This window comes from Sylvia atricapilla, chromosome 14 (assembly GCF_009819655.1).
Source record: "Sylvia atricapilla isolate bSylAtr1 chromosome 14, bSylAtr1.pri, whole genome shotgun sequence".
Classification (NCBI taxonomy): Eukaryota; Metazoa; Chordata; class Aves; order Passeriformes; family Sylviidae; genus Sylvia; species Sylvia atricapilla.
The window spans coordinates 19,055,235-19,076,021 of NC_089153.1; the positions used below are offsets into that span (position 1 = coordinate 19,055,235).

General features: G+C 45.6%; 1 long non-coding RNA gene across 13 annotated transcripts; it reads left to right on the forward strand.

Annotated features, from left to right (window-relative positions):
- The first annotated feature begins 1,263 nt into the window (after positions 1-1,263).
- LOC136367675 (uncharacterized) lies at positions 1,264-19,715 on the forward strand. Of its 13 annotated transcripts, XR_010744726.1 has the most exons (5): positions 1,264-1,573; positions 1,917-2,049; positions 3,349-3,483; positions 5,395-5,455; positions 19,488-19,715. It is a non-coding gene; the product is annotated as an uncharacterized lncRNA (long non-coding RNA). The 13 variants fall into 13 exon arrangements; XR_010744728.1 differs by lacking the exon at positions 5,395-5,455 and having other exon boundaries at positions 1,265-1,573; XR_010744727.1 differs by lacking the exons at positions 5,395-5,455; positions 19,488-19,715 and adding an exon at positions 6,671-6,925 and having other exon boundaries at positions 1,265-1,573.
- Positions 19,716-20,787: the final 1,072 nt, after the last annotated feature.

Below are 20,787 nucleotides of genomic sequence, written 5' to 3' on the forward strand. Positions count from 1 at the left end.
CAGTTGGAGTCTGGTTATTCTGATTGGTGAGCACTGCTCTGTTCAGATGTATAGAGTAGAATAGCTCAGCTGGAAGGGACCCAGGGCCTACAATGAACGTCTAGCCCAACTGCTATTAAGGATACATACATTATTACAATGTACAATGTCTCTTCAATGCTGATAGGCTTGAGGCACTGAACACCTCTTTAGGAACCCTGTTCCATTTGACTGAGTACCAGCGGTAAAGAAATGTTTCCTAATGGGAAGGGAAGTCTGAACATTTTCTAATGCAGATTTGAGCTACTCCAATGTGTTGTGTCCTGTCACTGGATACCACAGGGAAGATCAGCACACCCTCCTCTCCACTTCTCCTCCTTAAAAGATGTAGATGTTGTCTTTTTAAGCTCATCTCTGTTAACTCCTGGTCTAGCCTTCTGGAATTTCGATTGTACTAAAAACTGGCCAAGTAGGCTCTCCAGCAATGCCTGATGAGCCTGAGGGTGCCCCATGTTCTTCAGAGCACTTTGAAATGAGCAGTGATGGTAATTTCCACGCCTAAAGAGGCAAAAAGAAGACAGGCTCTCTTTGGTGCATTGTGTGAAAAGTGGTCCAATTCAGGCAGTAGTGCTTGGTTATACAGGAATAAAGGCCAGTGCACTCTTGCTAGCGTAACATAAAGGAAATAAATACATGGTGTCTTCTGCATTCACTGTTCTCATGGCCTTTGTTCCATAAAACAGAATCAGATATCAAGGGGAAAAATGCTTTATGAGAAAGCATTGCCCATACATTTTCTGCAAGATCTTTCGTTTGGTGTTGGCCTGAAGACAGGATTTCTGATTCTTAAAAAGTTTGCTTCTAATCCAATTGGTCGGATGAGTAGGTTTCAAGGAGATTGTTCCCAAGGTAACAGCAGGTGTTGTCACTGGCCAGGAAAACCCTCCCTCCCGTAGGAAGTGGAGCGGCGGCGAAGGAAGCGAATACCATTCGCCTTTACGCTCACGCGCAGAAGACCCATTTGCTCGGAACTAAACCTCGGCTGCTTATGATTTAAAGCTCAGTTCAAATGGGACCACTAGCGGCAGGGAACGCCCGCCCGGCTGGGCTCGGAGGAGAACCCCCGCCCCAGAGCTCGCGGCGCCGCGCTAGGGCCGGGGGCGCGCCGGGGGCGGCCCCGGCTGAACAGAAGCACCGCCCCCGCGGCGTCCGGAACTCCTCTGACCATATTTGGTATTTCCCCCACGCCTTTTATGGCCCTTCCGCGACCCCAAAAAAGGAGTTCCTGCTCAGGCGTTTCCGGGGCTGCGCTGCGCAGCCTCTGGGATGGTGCAGCGCAGCCTCCCTCCCGCTTTCCCCCCGCGTCTCCCCTCCCACCTCTCGGAGGCCCTCGCCGGGGGCTGCGAGCCCGTGCCTGCAGTGGGTTCCGCGGCTCCGGGCGGCAGAGCGCCGCACCGCAGTGGCCCGAGGCTCTCCGTGAGGCTCCCAAAGGCCGGTGGAGCACGCACCGACCATCAGCGTTTCCTCATTGCTGGTTATTGTTCGTTTTCGTTAACAGGGACTGAGTTGCTCTTCATACGCGCCTCCGAAATAGGTAGGATGCGGTCTAACCTGAGGAGTCCTGCAGAAGCCAGTGACCTTGTCCGCCCAGGCTTTTGCTGTGCAGATCCTTTCTGTAAATGACTGTTCACGTGGGGACGTGAGGATAGTAATCCTCGGCTAGGTGGCGGTTTTGTGCATTAATTCCACTAGAGAAAAATGGTTGTTCGATTTTCTTTCTCCTTAGGAATAAGGTGCTAAAAGTAAGTTTGGGCGTACTCGGAGCCCAGTATCTGGTGTGGTACGCCATGTAGCCTGTTGCATTGCGTCCTCTTGTTTTCTAGAAATGCCACTGGAGGCTTTCTGTAAAGCTGATAAAATGCAACCAACTCTTACAGATACCTCTGTTGTGACTGCGAACTGCTCTTACCAAATGGCTCGTGGGCCCTGACTGGAGAGATGAGACGACACGAAGAGACACGGAGACACAGAGAAGAGAGAGCTGTAGGCAGAGACTTTGTAAGTGAAGAGGTATGTGGACATGGGCCTTTCTTTCCTTTAGGGCTTTCACTCGTACACGTCCGGGTTTTGTATATCTAAGATCTCAGGTAGCCCCAGGAAAAATAACTTCGTAGACTCTAAACTGGTAGCTGGCAGACTGAAGGTGATCTGAGCTGCGGCAGATTTCCTTAGAAGGGCTGCCGCTAAATACGTGCTCACGACTAAAGCTGAGTGCAGTGGCTGAAGGCTGGCTCATGAAGAGTGTCTTTGACCCATTCTAAACCAAACTATTAACTAGGAGTGACCCCTTCTAAAGCAAACTGCACTGTTAACTAGGACTAGCATATTTGTCGATTGTTTGGTATAAGTGGCTGTTTATTTCAAATTTTTTCTGTTTGTGGCCCAGTAGACTTTAGAATCCTCAAGAGTTTTTAGTGTAGATAATATGCTTATGAAAAGGGCTTGATGCTGTTATTGTTGAGCTAAACATGTCACATTTTCACCTGTGTACATTAGCTTCCTGTAGCCCTAATAAGAACTGTTGATCAGTAAGAGATGTGCAAACATCAGAGTTGGAGAGATAGGTAGAAAAAAGGCACAGAATGCTTTCATCCTTGTGGTAAGATGCAGTTAAAACTTTAGCTGAGTTTTACTTTGTATTAGCATAAAGACCGAGCATTACTTTTTATGGCATTGGCTGTTTTTCAGTCTGACAGGGTTAGTTGGGAATGGCTTTAGAAGCTCATGAAAACATTTTATGTAATGAATATCTAAAATGTGTTTATCCTAACTGTTGCACTTATGTGACTGCACCAGTGTGTGTAGCTCTCAGGTTATCTACCAGAGTGTGCCCAGCTACGTAGTGAGTCACTGAGCTGCCTGGTGCATTCTGATATGCAACACTCTGTGAGGTTAGTGTGTAAACTGCAACTGTGTGTTCAGGTTTGCCTGCATTCACAGGAATTCTACTCATAGCAGACTTGGGCAACCCTTGAGATACTTTAAAACACACCTTAGTAAAATCTAAACATTAGTCAAAGAGGTGTGATTAAGCTATGGAGTGAATGAATTTGCTTTTACTGTTTTTAATAATTTTGATTATATTTTTCTTTGCAATACTTGAAAAGACACCGGAACATAAGGAAATGAAGGGACAGGTTCGATTGAGTGAATCTTACTACCAATTTCTTTGAACAAAATGTCAACAGTGGTTCTTAGAATACTGTCTTAAAGGTTTCTTCCTAATTAGCCTGAGAACTGGAGTTGGAAATAGGACAGAAAGTTGAAGGAAATGTACAGCAGCAGCTTTTTTTTTTTTTTTTTTTGAAGATCCTTGTGTTTAAAGCTCTTGGACATAATTCTTAGGTTCTGTTTGTGGAAATAAGCTTGAAAATTATACGAAGCTCCAGATGCATTCAAATGAACTGGAACACATCTGTGAGGCATTGAATTTGACGGCAGAAGGTATACATAGATCTCATGCTTTTCCTAAGGAGGAGGTCTTCTGTGTACAAAACACGCCACCTGAGGTGTTTTAACTGTGGTTGTAATCTGCCACAGATCTCTAGGGTCATAAAATGAAACATGATCATCTTTTTTAAAAAGCATGCATACATTAAAATACAGTAGTTAATAAGCAAGGAGGCATTACAGACATTGATGGTGTCTGTTAAAGAAGTTATCATAATCAAAAGGAGTTCAGTCTCTGTCCAAGACAGCCCTGGAATATTTTTCTAGTGATTGTAACCTGTGGCTGATAAATTTCATGAGCCAGAGTCATGTCTTTCCACATTTCATCTATCGTTGTCCAAATGATTTTGTAACCTATACTAAGTTTTAGCATTCACAATATCTGATGGAAAAGTGAATTTTACAATGTCCATGTGCTGTGTAAAGAAAGAGAGAGGGGTGTGTTTAAACCTGGTACTTCCTTATGTCGTTTGATACCTCTTAAGACTTCTATTATAGAAAATTATGAATAATACCATTTCCATAATAACTGCTGGACTTTGTCATGCTTTTCCCAATTTGCTTTCTGGTTGAAGAAGCAAAGTCTCCTTTGTAAAGCAGCTGATCTGCATCTTACTTCAGACATGCATATCTTTTAGTACTTTTTGTCATACTGTTACCTCATTTCAGAGAGGTAGAGGTCTGCATTACACACACCATATTCAAGGTGGAGGAGCACTGTGGATTAATTGTGATGTGATCCCCCCAATCTATGTTTTCTATTGTTTTGCAATGTTTCGAAGTCTTCCATCTGACTTTTGAGCAATGACCTTTTAAACCTATTAATTATCAAGATCCCATTTTGGTTGTAACAGTTCTCTGTTATGACAATGTATAGTGTTCAGTATTCAAAGTTTAACATTCAAACTTTGAATGTCCATCTCCTGTGCACCTTTGTTTTTTATGTTTTGCATTATTCACATTGAAATGCATCAGCAGCATTACTGTTTGTTTCTGCAATATTGTTAACCCCTGCAGCAAAAAACATGTCAGCTGTCAAACATGGACAGATGGGAGTGTTTAGTTCCCAAGCCAAGTCTATCTTCTGCCTTGTGAAGCTCAGAAATGTGGGAAGAGCCCAACTAATGTAGGGCTTGGACTGGCAGATGAAACTGCTGGCGAGTGGTAAGGAAAAGCATCCTAATAGGGCACCTCAGTTTGCACAGGAATCATGCAAAAATTGTCCAAAAGAACAGGGATCAAATGGGATTTACATATTCCTTGGAGACCACAATTCAGTGGGAAGGTTGAGAGAAGGCAACAAGGCCATAAAAAGGCAAATGAACCAAGTCTACCAAAAAACCCCAATGGCCACATTCCCTGACGTTGCTGAGGAATTCAACCAAGCTCCAAGCAAAAAATATGCCCATCTGGAATCCTTTATGGGAGACCATATCTGACTGTACCTGACTTTGACTCTTCCTGGAGTGAGAATGTTCTCTTGGGATAGGTTATCTCAGTTTCAGAGAATATGTAATTTCCCTGGGAAAGAAAACTTTGATCATTGCGTAACTTTATTGTTTGAGCCTCACCAGTAACCTGGGATATCAAAGTCCATCCTCCCCAGCAGGGAGACTGGGAGTACATCCGGACATGAAGAATTTCTGGGAGGCCCACAGAGAAGAAAGAAGGCTATATTATATATATGTTAAAACCCATCCCGTCAGCCGCTCCCATTTGATCACAGCAGATTTCTCCTCTTGGATTCAACCTCAGCAGCACTACTAATTGCTGGGAATTAGGCAGCCTTTGGGACTTCTTTTCTATCAAACCTCTCCATCCTGCCCTTCAATATCATGCCAGAGGAAAAACCCTAAACTCCATTTTTTCCCCTCTCCCCTTCATTTGCCTCCTCTTTTCCTGCAGGCTTTGGACTATCTAAGCTCAGATATGGATTAGGCAGAGCACCCCAGAAGCTCATCTCAAGGTGGGATTGGAGGAGTGGATTCTCCCAAGGTTTGGTGTGTGGAGCTGCATCTTGGGAGGGGCTTGGATTTTATGCCATTGTGGGTTTTTTTTCTTGTTTTGCCTTTTGGGACACATAAAGCTGTAAAACAGAGAAACTGAAGGGGATTCCCAAATTCCTTTCCAGACCTTCAGAGGAGGCACAAATCCATGTAGAGCTGAAGAAAAATGTGAGGAGACAGGGAATAATTGAGGCTCAGCACTCTGCACTTCAGTTCTTTTAATGTATTTGAAAGTGCAGGAAATGCCAAATCCCAAAGGAATTTGTCTGTAACATCAAGTGCAGCCTCTTTAAACCAAAGCCTTTATAGCGGGGGTTTTCCCAAGGGTAACACCAGATGTGACATGGGAAAGCTTGACTCCACAGCTTTTGGAAAAGCTTAACAGCCAAACAATATCAAATTTCAATCAGATTTATATCAAATGTGGTGTTTAAATCTGGGACTGCTCAGTTCCTTGCGTGTGAAATTCCTTGAAATAGCCAAGCTGAGCTGGTTTTGAGAATTCCAAGCATTTTGTCCTTACGATCCTTAGTACAAAATTTAAATAACAGTTATTGAATTGAGACAATATCAAGTGCATTTTTTAGAGTGGCCAAAATGTTTTTTCACCTGGAAGTGTGTTGGGATAATCAACACTCCTTATGTCAGAAGTAATTAGTCTTCCTTTTTTTTTTTTTTTTTTTTTTTGTTTTTTTTTGGTTTTGGTTTTGGTTTTGGTTTTTGGTTTTTCTTGATTGTGGATACTTGGGGAGAGTATTTGGGATGAAGAACTGAAAGGCACGAGGGAAGCTCCACGTTCCCAAGGGAATGTTTTAGGCGTGTGCAGCTTCTCAAGTTCACCGATAATCCCAACACCCCCAGAAACCTTACAAAGCTGGAAGGGATAGGGAAGAAAATTCCAAGAGTGGTGGGAAGTTGGAGGGGTGCTTTCTCCTCCAGCTTTCTCAGCACTGAGATTGGAATGACTTCAGAGTTCCATTTTAAATGGAAGGGGGAAAATAGGCCATTTTATGGGTTTGAATTGAGGGTAACACCCCCCCCATTTTCATCATCCTACAGTTTAAATTGAGGAAGAAGTCCTGTGACTTTGGACACATTTTGCTGCAGCTTTGCTTCTTAATAACTGGAAGTCCGTGGATTGCTGGGTGATTTCCGTGAGTTCTTTTCTTTCGTAGGAGCTGCACGGTGAAGTCAGTGTTCTGAGGGAGGCCCTGGCAAAGCTGCTGAGGGCAAGGAACACGGAGCGTCCGGGGGCCTTGTCCCACCTGAGTTTCTGCTGGAGCATGCTGCGTGCAGTGCTGGATGTTTAACGGGGCTTTGGGGTGCTCTCCTGCAGTCCCAGCTCCAACTGCTGCCCCTGAGCCGAGGCCTCGCCATGTCCCAGCACTGAACCCGGCAGGTGGGTGCGCTTTTCCGGCCCTCGGATCCCACGGGCAATCCCGGATTCCCGGAGCTGCCCGAGGCACGGCCCGGCCTCTCTGCCTGGGAGCGGCACTTGAATCTGCCTGAAGCAAGGGCGTCCTGGCCACGTTTGAAACTTTATTGCTGTTGTTTTTCCTCTTGCAGGTGGTTGCAGGCAAAAAAGGAGAGAGCCAGTAGGAAGCAAAGCCACTGGCAGGCCGTGTCCCAGTCCAAGGTTTCAGTTTTCTCTCTGACTCCTGGATAATTGCTTGGCCAATATCCCAGACTGTCCATTTGATTCCCTGCCTTTTCCAATAAATCGTTGCTTTCAGCTGCAGTGTGTTCCTGGTGTCATCCTTCTCCTCCATGGATTTGTAGCTAGAATTCCTGACTTTTGCTGAGGTGTATTTTGTTATTCCAGCAGTTGTGGCCGTTTTGTGCAATTGAAACTTGCCAACTCTGCTGGGAGTTTCAGATGGCAAATACAAGTAAGATCGGAGTTTCTTTGGATTGTTACTGAGCCCCATAACAAAATACAAATACATGCTATTTCCCACAAAATACAGGTAATTCTTGGATAGGAGTAATTAGACCTGTTGAATTACCACTTCCCTTTAAAATCGGAGCAGAGGAAGCAGGTATTAAATCATCATTCCATGAACTTCCACTGACTTGATGACTGTTCCAAAACTTTTCAGTGTTAAAAATTCCTGAGCTTGTCTTCAAGAAGTCTACCCAAGAGCCCAGGGACAGGTACTAAGGCCAGCCTGGGGCAACAGGTATACCCAGGAGCCCAGAAGCAAGTACTGGTAGGCATGAGATAACAGGTCTAGCCAGGGATTTGGAGGTCTGGGGGCACAACGAGGAGGCCTGGTCCCAAGTCTGGCATGGGGGAACAGGTCTACCCGGGACCTGATTGTCAGATCCCCGAGGCTGAGGGGGGACAACAGGTCTACCCAGGACCTGTGTGGGGCAGAGCTGTGGGAGAAAAAGGAGGTCAGAAAATCTGTGGGGCCGAGAAATCTATGAGGCGAGAATGTGTGGGGCAGGGAGCATCATTCCCACACATTCCCTGCCCCCCGGATTGCAAATCGTGCCCCACATCCTGACCCAATTCCCTGCCCCACATTTCTACCCCTCACGTTCCTGACCCCATTCCTGCCCCATAGATTTCCTGACCCCATTTCTCTTCTCAGTTCAGCCCCACAGATGTCTGCCCCACACATTCTTGACTCATTTCTCTCCCCCAGTTCTGCCCCAAATCCTCACCCTCTTCCTGCCCCATAGATCCCTGCCTCACGTCTTGACCCCATAGATCTCTGATCCACACGTTCTTGCCCTATAGATTTCTCTGCCCCACAGATCTTCTGACTCCATTTTTCTCTCCCCAGCTCTGCCCCACAGATTTTCCTCTCCCACATCCTTCTCCCATTCCTGCCCCACACATCTCTGCCCCACACATTCCTGACCCATAGATTTTCCTGCCCTGTAGATTTCCTGACCCCATTTCTCTCCCATAGATTCCCTGCCCCATGTATTTTCCTGCCCCACAGATATCTGTCCCATAGATTTGCTGACCCCCGATTTTCTCCCTGAGCTCTGTCCCAGACATTTTCCTGCCCCAGACATATCCTGCCCTACACCCTGACCCCGTTTCTCTCTCCCAGCTCTGCCCCACACATTCCTGCCCCCATTCCTGACCCATAGAACTCTGCCCCGTAGATTCCCTGGCCCATTCCTGCCCCACACATTCCTTACACCTAATTCTGGATGTTTGGATTTAGCCTGGGCTCGTCAGCTGAGTCATGAACAGGCCAACTCATCTCCTGAGCTCTCAATGAATGTTTGAAAAACTTCCACAGAAAGAAAAGGTAGTAATGATTCCAAAGGAAATATTGCAAATGGAGGGTAAAGGTTGCTGGGGACTTTCCTTAGGAATTACGGGTTTTTGGAGGTGGAATCCCAGTTTCAGCCTTGGGCACCTACAGGAGAAGAGGGGTCCTTATCGGTAGCAAGGAAAGCCCGGAGCTCCAGCGGGTCAGGTGCAGACAATGAACTGTCCAGGGAATGAGCAGCAAGTCCCTTCTGCCCCCGCCCTCACACTCGGAGCGGCAGCAGCTGCAGGTGAGAGCTGTCACAGGACGGTGAGGGGACACATGGCCCCAGGTGTGAGGTGTAAAGGATGGTGAGGGGACAGAGCATCCCCAGCTGTAATCTGTAAAGGATAATAGGGGACAGTCCCTGCTGGGGCCGGTTTAAGAGGGGAGCCTGAGGAGGGCTTTGTGACTGGGGATGTTCCTGCTGAGGTGTTCTGTGTGGTTTGTGGAGTGATGGTTAGTTTATCTTATTTATTTTATTGTGTCTGGGAGAACATGTGCACGTGGGAGTATTGCTTCAGGATGTGCCGAAGAACAAACCTTTGTGCCAAGTAAAAGGTAGGACAGTGTGGGGTTATAGTTTCTTTTTTTTTTTTTTTGTTTTTTTTTTTTGTTTTTTTGTGGTTTTTTTTTTTTTTTTTTTTTTTTGGTTTTTTTTTGTTTTCCTCAGTTCAGCTTTGTGTTGTGAATTCCTCCCTGGTGGTCCTAGAAGAAAAATGGGTTATGAAGATAAAAGGAGTACAAATTGAATGATGAAATTCCTCTTCTGTTATTGCCAGTGTTTAAATTATGCAGAATCCTTCCTGACCTGGGGTTTTACTAAATAGGGATATTTAGATGTGTTTTTTTCTCTAAATGTTGCTTTCTATGGTGGTATGTAGTGTTTTGTTAGTTTTTTTTAATATTGTTCATGATGTGTAATTTGCTTTTTGAGTGAAAATAACTTCATGGGTGGGTTTGTCTGTATTTGAGGAGGAACTAATTTAAATAGGGTTTTTGATAGATTTAGGATGTGTTATTGGGGTTTTGTTTATTTCATGTAGGCATTTAGATTGGGTTGGACCATTTTTCTGTTCAGTGGTTTTAAGGTGTTTTAAGAAATTTATGATGTAGCTCTATTTTGCTGGTAGATGGTGTATGGTGAGAATTTGGTCTATTTATTTCATGTTTGGGTTCCTAATTTACATGTTAATTAGATTGTTTTTGAACTGATTTTTGGTTTTGAATTTTTTTTGTGGGGTATTATGTTTTCCAAGGGTATGTCTTCTAAGGTTTATGATGTTCTAATTGGCTCTGATGTGAGAAATAGTGGAGGCTTTTATCATGGTGGGTGTGTAGTGTTTGTTTTGGTGGGTTTGAGGTAGTGTGATGTAGTTCATTTTTGGGGTTTCCTAATACTTATAATTGGGTTGTTGTTTATTGGGTTATAGGGATTTACTAATTTGGCTTGTTGGACAACAGTGTATCGTCTATAGCTAGGGATAACTTAGGAGATATTGTTTGTAGCTAGATGGATCTTTGGCTGTGTGTTTGTAGGTGGTATTTTGGTTTTGATAGTTTTGAGGTATTATGGGTTTGTCAAGTTAGAAATATTTTTTTGGTGGTGTTAATTTAAGTATGTGGGGTTTTTTTATTTTTGTAGTTTGATTTCTTTGTTGTTGTGTAGTTTGATTTGTTGTTTGTTGTTGTTGTGGTTTAGGGTAAACTTGGGAGGAAACTTTTGTATGGGTGTTTTTTGGAAAGTAAACCCAAACAGTATCTTTCTTTTAAACTGCTTTGGGAGAGAACTTCCTTGGGGAAAAGTGGAACAAGCCATTTATTTAACAAAGAAAGTGTGCACAAGCATAAAGGCTGGATAACATGAAATAATCCAGCTTGCTGTTTTTGAAGTGAGGTAGTAAATTCAGGAAGTCCTTGCTGTGGGTTGTAGCTGAGCTCCTTTGGTCTCTTATCAGCTGTTCTGGTGTTGATAAAATGCTGAGGTCCAGGCCCCGTGGGCTGCAGGTGCCATCTCTTGGTGCTCCTCTGGTTTTTTTTTTGTTTTGTTTTGGTTTTTTTTTTTTTTTTTTTTTTTTTTTTTAATTAGGTGTTTTTAGGTTTTATTGCAGTTAAAAGTTGTGACTTTTTTGTTACGTTAGTAATAGAAAATAGGTTTTGATTTTGTATGTAGTGATGGGATTGGTGTGCATGGTGCACTAGTCCTGACTAAGGGTTTAAAATTCTGTGGTTTGGATGTGTGAGGTTAGTGAATTGATGTAGTTCAAAAGACATGGGTTTTTCTGCTTCTTATTTGGTTAGAGGCAGGGCTTTGAGTTGAGGGGTCCTGGGTTTGATATTTCGGAGTTTTTTTAAGGGGAATGGGTATGAGGTTATATTTATTATATGTGGTGGTTTGACTATGAGGAATAAGAGTTGGGGTTTTTTTTGGAGGCCTTTTTTTTTTTTGTTTTCTTTTCTAAAGCTCATCTATTTGTGTGTGGTTCTAAAATTCATGTGTTTGGATTAGGGGTAGTGGTGTCTCTGGTGCAGCTCTGAGCATCCATCATTGTTTGTCTGTTTCAGGTGGTCCATTGTATGACACAGAGACCCCCTCAGTGACCAGCCAACAGATCTGCTGAGATCATGCATCAATGTTTGGATTTCTTTATGGTACCTGACTGAGAGACAGCAGCCTGGAGACAGCAGGAAATTCCCTGAGGGCGAGGCAGCCTTCTTTGGCACCCGACAGGGAATCTCATCCCCAGACATCCAAGAGATAAGTGGAGGGCTCAGAGCCACGGGGGGATTACAAATGTGGTGCTGGGAGTCACCAGGAGAGATTTTTGAGTCAAGTTTGGAGATGGGGATGTCCGAGATGTGACACGTCAGGCTACAGAGAGGGAAAATCTCATTTTTGATCACACTGCTGAGGTGAGCAGGGCAGAGCAGCCCTGGCATGTGTCGTGTCACTTGTCTGTTGTGCCCTCTGTGTGTTTTGGGTGTTTTGTCTTCCATGTGTTTTCCCTTAGCCCTTCGAGGGGCTTATCAAAACCCTGGCATCGCTCTCAGCATCTCTGATCTCTGCATTCCTCGGCCAGGTGCCTTTGACTCGGGTGCTCAGACACGCACCAGAATCCATCTCTCTTCACAAGCATCCGGTCTGGTGCCTTTTCAGGTCTTGTTCTGAGCTGTGTCCGCAGCTGTGTGCTGCCACGATCCATTATGGAGGATTAGGTCTTGTAGGAATGCAAAGATAGGTAGAGGATTCTGACTGTAGGACTCTCGGGCATCCATCTTTTTGGTTCTTGGGAGAATTCATCCCACTGTCACCTTCTTCCTGCAGGGTTCTCTGAGCCTGGTCATCTCTCCCTGAGTCCTCTCGGTCCTCAGGGTCGTTCTTCTTGCCAAGAGATTTCTGTCCCTGTTGTGTCCCCTCGTTTGTCCTGTCCTGTGTCACGGGTGTTGTTGTGTGTTTGGCCCAGAGCTGCTCTGCCTTGCTGCTCAGTCTCGGTGTAGGGGGTAATAGGGCAAGGCCCAGGGACATAAAATTTGTGATGTACTGTGTAGCTGACCTGTGGAGGGTGTTCCCAGGTTGCCTCAAGATATCTGGAGCTGTCAGGTTACCCTGCCGCTTTTGTCTGAACTTTCTTTCAGATGCAGAGGGATAAAATGCCTGGCAGAGCACCCCATCCTGGGTGCGGGGGCTCCCCTGAGAAGGTCAGTCACCGTTTGTGTTTGCAGGGGAGGTGTAAATGGTGGTTATGTTACAGCACTGTTCTTTGTCTTTGTTTTAGGTGGTGTAGCTGGATATCAGCACTCAAGATGCAGTGGGCACAGTGAGCAGTGATGGGTGGACAGAAGCAGTTGCTGTTGCTCCTGCCTCACTCGCTGGTGGAACTCTAAGCCTCCGTTATTGTGTGTTTTAGGCTGTGCAGTCACCTGACTACAGACCTGGTTGACCTGGCTCGTGAGCCCCCCGGGAGCATTTCAGGACTCTGTGAGGAAGCCTTGATCTTCTCCATTGGAAGGCACCATCCAGCCAGGCTTGTATAATGGCTGAGCAGTTGGGGTTAGGATTCGGGGAGGAGGAGCGAGGGTCTTCTGGAGTTTTAGCAATGCCAGGTCACCTTGTCCGCTCTTAACCCAGGCACACCCTGTGATGTCGGCGTTGGCCTCTGGGCACAGCTGGAGCATGAGGCCGAGGACCTGGGCATTGTTAGGAGATGGTGAGTAGCAGAATTGCTAGTTTTTGGCCATGTGCTGTTAAGATCACGCATTCATGTTGGGTCATCTTTGTTGTAGCTGACTGAGAAAGCAGCCCGGTGACACCAGGAATTTCCTTGAGGGTGAGGCGGCCTTCTTTGGCACCTGGCGTGGATTTGCATCCTCAGATGTCCGAGAGATAAGTGGAGGGCTCTGGCTCACAGAGGGGATGGAATCAGGGTGCCAGGGCAGGGGTCACTGGGGGTGATTTTTGGGTGAGGTTTGGAGATGGGGATGCTCAAGCTTTGGCCCCTTAGGATACAGGAAGGGAAAATCTCGTTTTTGATCCCTGTTCTGAGGTGAGTAGGGCAGAGCAGTCCTGGCGTGTGTCATGTCACTTGTCTGTTGTGCCCTCTGTGTGTTTTGGGCATTTTGTCTTTCATGTCTTATCCCTCTGCCCTTCGAGGGGCTTATCAAAACCCTGGCATCACTCTCAGCATCTCTGATCTCTGCATTCCTCGGCCAGGTGCCTTTGAGTCGGGTGCTCAGACACGCACCAGAATCCATCTCTCTTCACAAGCATCCGGTCTGGTGCCTTTTCAGGTCTTGTTCTGAGCTGTGTCCACAGCTGTGCACTGCCACGATCCATTCTGGAGGATTAGGTCTTTTAGGAATGCAAAGATAGGTAGAGGATTCTGACCGTAGGACTCTCGGGCATCCATCTTCTTGGTTCTTGGGATAATCATCCCATTGTCATCTTCTTGCTGCAGGGTTCTCTGAGCCTGCTCAGCTCACCCTCAGTCTTACCTCGGTCGTCTCATCCCGAGTTCTCTCGGTCCTTGCGGTCGTTTCTCTTGCCAAGAGATTTCTGTCCCTGTCGTGTCCCCTCATTTGTCCTGCCCTGTGTCACGGGTGTCTGTGTGTGTTTGGCCTGGAGCTGCTCTGCCTTGCTGCTCTGTCTGGGGGTAGGGGTAATAGGGCAAGGCCTGGGGACTTGGAATCTGTCACGTAGGGTGTAGCTGGCCTGTCGAGGCTATTCCTGGGTTGCCAAAAGACGTCTGGAGCTGTCAAGTTACCCTGCAGCGCTTTGGCTTTTGTCTGAACTTCCTTTCAGATGCAGAGGGATAAAATCCCTGGCAGAGCAGCCCAGGGACCAGACACCTGGGCCTGACACAGCTCCCCACTGCGGGTACTTGGGAAAATGAGTAGATTTGTCCTGGAGTTTTAAATTTTTTTTAGTTTTTTTAAGCTTTCTACTAGGTTTTAATCATCAGCTTGGTTAACATGAATAGTTATGCAATAAGTCATATTGTTGGCATTTTCTTCTTGAAAACATGAGGGGCTGGTAAGTTACAGGCTTCAAAGACAGCAGTTTTTTAATAGCTGTGAGATTTATATCTTGATTTTGAGACTCTCTGTTGGATAACTGTGTGGTTAAGTCTTATTTTGAAGTTAGCTGCTTCAATAATGAATTTATACTGCAAATACCCTCTAATGTCAGAAGGTTAAAGCCCCAGCACCAGCATGCCACCTCCTTAATTTTTAGCAGCAAAAATTGATCTTTACTAAACTAAAACCTTAATTTTGAACACATAACTTCATAGAGAACAGGTCTCCCCAGGAGCTGTGTGGGGCGGTGCTGGGGGAAGAAAAACAGGGTCAGGAATGTGTGGGGCAGAGCTGGGGAGAAAAAAGGGTTAGAAAATCTATGGAACTGGAATGGGGTCAGGATGTGGGGCATGATTGTGATCTGTGGGGCAGGGAATGTGTGGGAATGATGTTCCCTGCCTACACATTCTGGCCCTGTAGATTTCTCTGCCCCACAGATTCCTGACCCATAGGTTTTCCTGCCCCATAGATTTCCTGGCTCTGTTTCTCTCCTCCAGCTGTGCCCCACACGTTCCTTCCCCCATTCCTGCCCCAGAGATCTCTGCCCCATGGATTTTTCTGACCCTTGATTTTCTGCCTGAGCTCTGCCCCATACATAATCCTGCCCTACACATCTCCTGCCCCACATCCTGACCTCGTTTCTCTGCCCCACACATTCCTGCCCTACAGAGTTTCAGATGTCAAATACAAGCGAGTCTTGAGTTTCTTTGCATCTACTCCCACAAACTACAGGTGACTCTTGGATAGGGGGGTGGATTTCGAGGTGGATTTTGGGGGTGTTCAGTTTCCCAGGGAAAAGGCCGTTCGAATCCAAGACGCTGTGCCCAGGACCAGCCTTCGGCCGCCTAGATTTCGAGACGGATCAGGATTTCTCCCAGACCCAAGGTACCACAAATTGGAATCCTACTTGGCCTGAGAGGGCCAAATGTCTCCTGCAAAATGACATCAGGAACCTGGAGGGGGGTGGATCGGGGATGTGGATCCCGGGGGTGGATCTTGAGGGGTGGATTATGGGGGGTGGATCCCAGGGGCTGGATCCGGGGGGTGGATTTCGAGGGGTGGGTGGATCCGGTGGGAGGATCCCGGGGGTGGATTCCTTGGTGAATTTCATGCGGTGGATTCACGGGGTGCATCCTGGGGGGTGGATCTCAGGGGGCGGGGGGTGGGCGGGGAAGGGGGATCCGGGGGGTCCATCCGGGGGGTGGATCCTGGGGTGTGGATCCCGGTGGGTTCTTCTGTATTTGAGGAAGAACTACATAAAATAGGATTTTGTATAGACTTGGGATATGTTATTGGGGTCTTGCTTATTTTATGTAGGCATTTAGATTGGGTTGGACCATTTTTTTTTCTGTTTAGTGGTTTTAAGGTGTTTTTAAATAATTTATTATGTAGCTCCATTTTGCTGGTAGATGGTGTATGATGAGGAATTTGGTCTATTCATTTCACATTAGGATTCCTAATTTCTGTGTTAATTAGATTGTTTTTAAGCTGAGTTTTGGTTTTGAATTTTTTTGGTGGGGTATTATGTTTTCCAAGGATATGTTTTCTAAGGTTTATGATGTTGTAGTTGGCTGTGGTGTGAGAAATAGTGCAGACTTTTACCATGATGAGTGTGTAGTGTTTGTTTTGGTGGGTTTGAGGTAGTGTGATGTAGTTCATTTTTGGGGTTTCCTAATACTAATAATTGCTTTGTTGTTTATTGTGTTATAGGGATTTACTAATTTGGCTTGTTGGACAACATTGTATCTTCTATAGCTATGGATAATTTAGGGGATATTGTTTGTAGTTAGATGGATCTTTGGCTTTCTGTGTGTTTGTAGGTGGTATTTTGGTTTTGATAGTTTTGAGGTATTATGGGTTTATCAAGTTAAAAATTTTTTTTTGGTAGTGTTAATTTCAAGTATGTGGGGTTTTTTTTATTTTTGTAGTTTGATTTCTTTGTTGTTGTGTAGTTTGATTTGTTTGTTGTTGTTGTGGTTTAGGGTAAATTCAAAGAGGAAACTTTTGTATGGGTGTTTTTTGGAAAGTAAACCCAAACAGTATCTTTCTTTTAAACTGTTTTGGGAAAGAACTTCCTTGGGGAAAAGTGGAACAAACCATTTATTTAACAAACAAAGTGTGCACAGGCATAAAGACTGGATAACATGAAATAATCCAACTTGCTGTTTTGAAGTGAGGTAGTATATTTAGGTAGTCCTTGCTGTGGGTTGTAGCTGAGCTCCTTTGGTCTCTTATCAGCTGTTCTGGTGTTGATAAAATGCTGAGGTCCAGGCCCCGTGGGCTGCAGGTGCCAGCTCTTGGTGCTCCTCTGGGGTTTTTTTTAATTAGGTGTTTTTAGGTTTTATTGCAGTTAAAAGTTGTGACATTTTTGTTAGGTTAGTAGTAGAAAATAGGTTTTGATTTTGTATGCAGTGATGGGATTGGTGTGTATGCTGCACTAGTCCTGACTAAGGGTTTAAAATTCTGAGGTTTGGATGTGTGAGGTTAGTGAATTTATGTAGTTCAAAAGACATGGGTTTTCTGCTTTTTATTTGGTTAGAGGCAGGTCTTTGAGTTGAGGGGTTCTGGGTATATATTTTGGAGGTTTTTTGAGGGGAATGGCCACGGGGTTATTTTTATGATATTTAGTGGTTTGACTATGAGGAATAAGAGTTGGGGTTCTTTTTGGTGTCCTTTTTTTGTTTGTTTTGTTTTCTTTTCTAAAGCTCATCTATTTGTGTGTGGTTCTAAAATTCATGTGTTTGGATTAGGGGTAGTGTTTCTGGTGCAGCTCTGAGCATCCATCATTGTTTGTGTGTTTCAGGTGGTCCATTGTATTATACAGGGACCCCCTCACTGACCAGCCAACAGATCTGCTGAGATCACGCAGATCTGTTTGGTTTTCTTTATGGTACCTGACTGAGAGACAGCAGGAAGTTCCCTGAGGGCGAGGCAGCCTTCTTTGGCACCCGACGTGGAATCTCATCCCCAGACATCCAAGAGATAAGTGGAGGGCTCGGAGCCACAGGGGGGATACAAATGTGGTGCTGGGAGTCACCAGGAGAGATTTTTGAGTCAGGTTTGGAGATGGGGATGTCCGAGATGTGACACCTCAGGCTACAGAGAGGGAAAATCTCATTTTTGATCACACTGCTGAGGTGAGCAGGGCAGAGCAGTCCTGGCATGTGTCGTGTCACTTGTCTGTTGTGCCCTCTGTGTGTTTTGGGTGTTTTGTCTTTCATGTCTTATCCCTTAGCCCTTCGAGGGGCTTATCAAAACCCTGGCATCGCTCTCAGCATCTCTGATCTCTGCATTCCTCGGCCAGGTGCCTTTGACTCGGGTGCTCAGACACGCACCAGAATCCATCTCTCTTCACAAGCATCCGGTCTGGTGCCTTTTCAGGTCTTGTTCTGAGCTGTGTCCACAGCTGTGCACTGCCACGATCCATTCTGGAGGATTAGGTCTTTTAGGAATGCAAAGATAGGTAGAGGATTCTGACCGTAGGACTCTCGGGCATCCATCTTTTTGGTTCTTGGGATAATCATCCCATTGGCATTATCTTCCTGCAGGGTTCTCTGAGCCTGGTCAGCTCACCCTCAGTCTTACCTTGGTCATCTCATCCCGACTTCTCTCGGTCCTGTGGTCGTTCTTCTTGCCAAGAGATTTCTGTCCCTGTTGTGTCCCCTCGTTTGTCCTGCTCTGTGTCACGGGTGTCTGTGTGTGTTTGGCCAGGAGCTGCTCTGCCTTGCTGCTCAGTCTGGGTGTAGGGGTAATAGGGTAAGGCCTGGGGCCTTGAAATTTGTGATGTAGGGTGTAGCTGGCCTGTCGAGGGTATTCCTAGGTTGCCACAAGATGTCTGGAGCCGTCAAGTTACCCTGCAGCAATTTGACTTTTGTCCTAACTTTCTTTCAGATGCAGCTGGATAAAATCCATGGCAGAGTGCCCTATCCTTGGTGAGGGTGCCCCCCAGAGAGGGTCAGTCAGTGTTCGACAGGAGTCACATATTTCACATTTATTGGCACTCCAGTGCAGGCCACCTGCATTTACAGCTTGAAACGAGTGAGTCCCTTGCTAACCCTCCCTGGGCAGCAGCTGGAGCCTGCTCTGGGCTGGGCTGAGGGAGCAAACCCTTGGGGCTGACACTGCTCCACACTGGGGGTACTTGGCAAAATGACCAGTTTTGTCCTGGATTTTTTTTTTTTTTGTGCTTTCTACAAGGTTTTAATCATCAACTTGGTAAAAAATAAATGGTAAGGGCTGAAAACATGAGGGGCTGTCAAGTTATACACACCAAATACAGCTTTTTTTTAAATAGCTGTGCAGCTTATATGTTGATTTCAGGACTTTTTTTGGTGAACCTTATTTTAAAAAAATCTTATTTTAAAGTTAGCTGATTCAATAATTAATTTATTGTACAAATACTCTCTAATGTCAGAAGGTTAAAGCACTAACACCAACATGCCACCTCCCTAATTTTTAGAAGCAGAACTTGATCTTTACTAAACTTAAAACTTCATTTTTTTGCTGCTGATAAGTTAATGAAGGTGTTTATCAGCTTTTGCTGCCCGTCACTCATACTCAAGGTCATGAAAAATTGCTCTAGTGCTCTGAAATAAATATAGATTTTAGACCTCCCTCATTCTCTCCAGACTAGAAGCATGTGAATTGATTTTTTGATCTTGGTTTTTTTTTTTGTTTCTATGGGTTTTAAACTGCACAGTGGAAGGTGTCTGTGGACATGGCACCCAGGGAATGGTGCTGGGAAGGACAGGCTGGAAGGTACTGTTTAGAAATCCAGAGGCAGCAGTGCATTGGGAGCTGGTGCTCCTGCCTCAGTCACACTCTCCTGGACAGTCTGTGCAATGATAATATTCCTGTTTTCCTTCCTGACCCTGGAGCTGGAGAACAGAAGTCTTTGCATTGGTGGAAAGGGGAGCTCCAGGGAAAAACTGCTGTTTTTGTCCTCAGAGAGCAGTGGAGAGAGCCTGAGAGAAATCCTGGCTGGCTGAGGGACACTTATGACCCCTCTGGAATAAATTCCTGCGTCTCCTCAGACCTGCCGGTTTGCAGTGGAGTTTGGACACACTTTGCTGCAGCTTTGCTTCTTAATAACTGGAGACCTGTGGATTGCTTGGTGATTGCCGTGAGTTCTCCTCTTTTGTAGGAGCTGCACGGTGAGGTCAGTGTTCTGAGGGAGGCCCTGGCAAAGCTGCCGAGGGCAAGGAACACTGAGTGTCCGGGGGCCTTGGATCCCACCCGAGTTTCTGCTGGAGCGTGCTGCGTGCAGTGCTGGATGTTTAACGGGGCTTTGGGGTGCTCTCCTGCAGTCCCGGCTCCAACTGCTGCCCCTGAGCCGAGGCCTCGCCGTGTCCCGGCACTGAACCCGGCAGGTGCGTGCGCTTTTCCGGCCCTCGGATCCCACGGGCAATCCCGGATTCCCGGAGCTGCCCGAGGCACGGCCCGGCCTCTCTGCCTGGGAGCTGCAGTTGAGTCTGCCTGAACCCAGGGCATCCTGGCCAGGTTTGAAACTTTATTGCTGTTGTTTTTCCTCTTGCAGGTGGTTGCAGGCCAAGGAGAGAGCTGGTAGGAAGTGAAGCCGCTGGCAGGCCTTATCCCAGTCCAAGGTTCCCACTTTTCTCTCTGACTCCTGGATAATTGCTTGGCCATAACTGGACAGAGACTGTCCGTTTGACTTCCTGCCTTTTCCAATAAATGGCTGCTTTCAGCTGGAGTGTGTTCCTGATGTCATCCTCCTCTTCCATGGATTTGTAAATAGAATTCCTGACTTCTGTTTTTCTAGGCATTGTGGCTCTTGTTCCATTGGAACTTGCCAGCTCTGCGGAGAGTTTTAAATGTCAAATACAAGTAACATTGGCATTTCTTTGGATTGTTACTCCCACAAAATCCAGATAACTCTTGAACAGGAGTAACTAGACCTTTTGAATTCCCACTTCACTTTAAAGTCAGAGCAGGGGAAGCAGATTTTAAATCATCATTCCATGAACTTCCAATGGCTTGATAACTGCTCCAAAAGTTTTCAATGTTAGAAATTCCTGCGCTTGTTTTCTGGGTAAGCTGGGATTTAGATATTCTTATTTCCTTTTATTTGATGTTTTTTCCCTCTGATTTTAGTAAGGGAATCTTTATATTTTACACTTTTCCATCCTAATTAGAATTTTTGTACATCTTAGAACATATTTCCAACGAAATTTACCCATTTAATGTTGGTAAATCAGGCATTGTTCAGCACCATACCCACAGAATTCTGTGAATTCCCAGGAAAATTTGCTAAGTCTTTAATTGTCATGATTCATCTCTTTGTAAAATTCAATTTGCTGTATTTGTAATTACTTGAATCCCATTAAAACTTTGGTCCTGGCCTGGCTGCTGTTCCTTGGACACAGTGGGGTGGTTCTTTCCTGCCTTGGCACACGTGTGGATGTTCATAAAAAATGAGCTTCCCA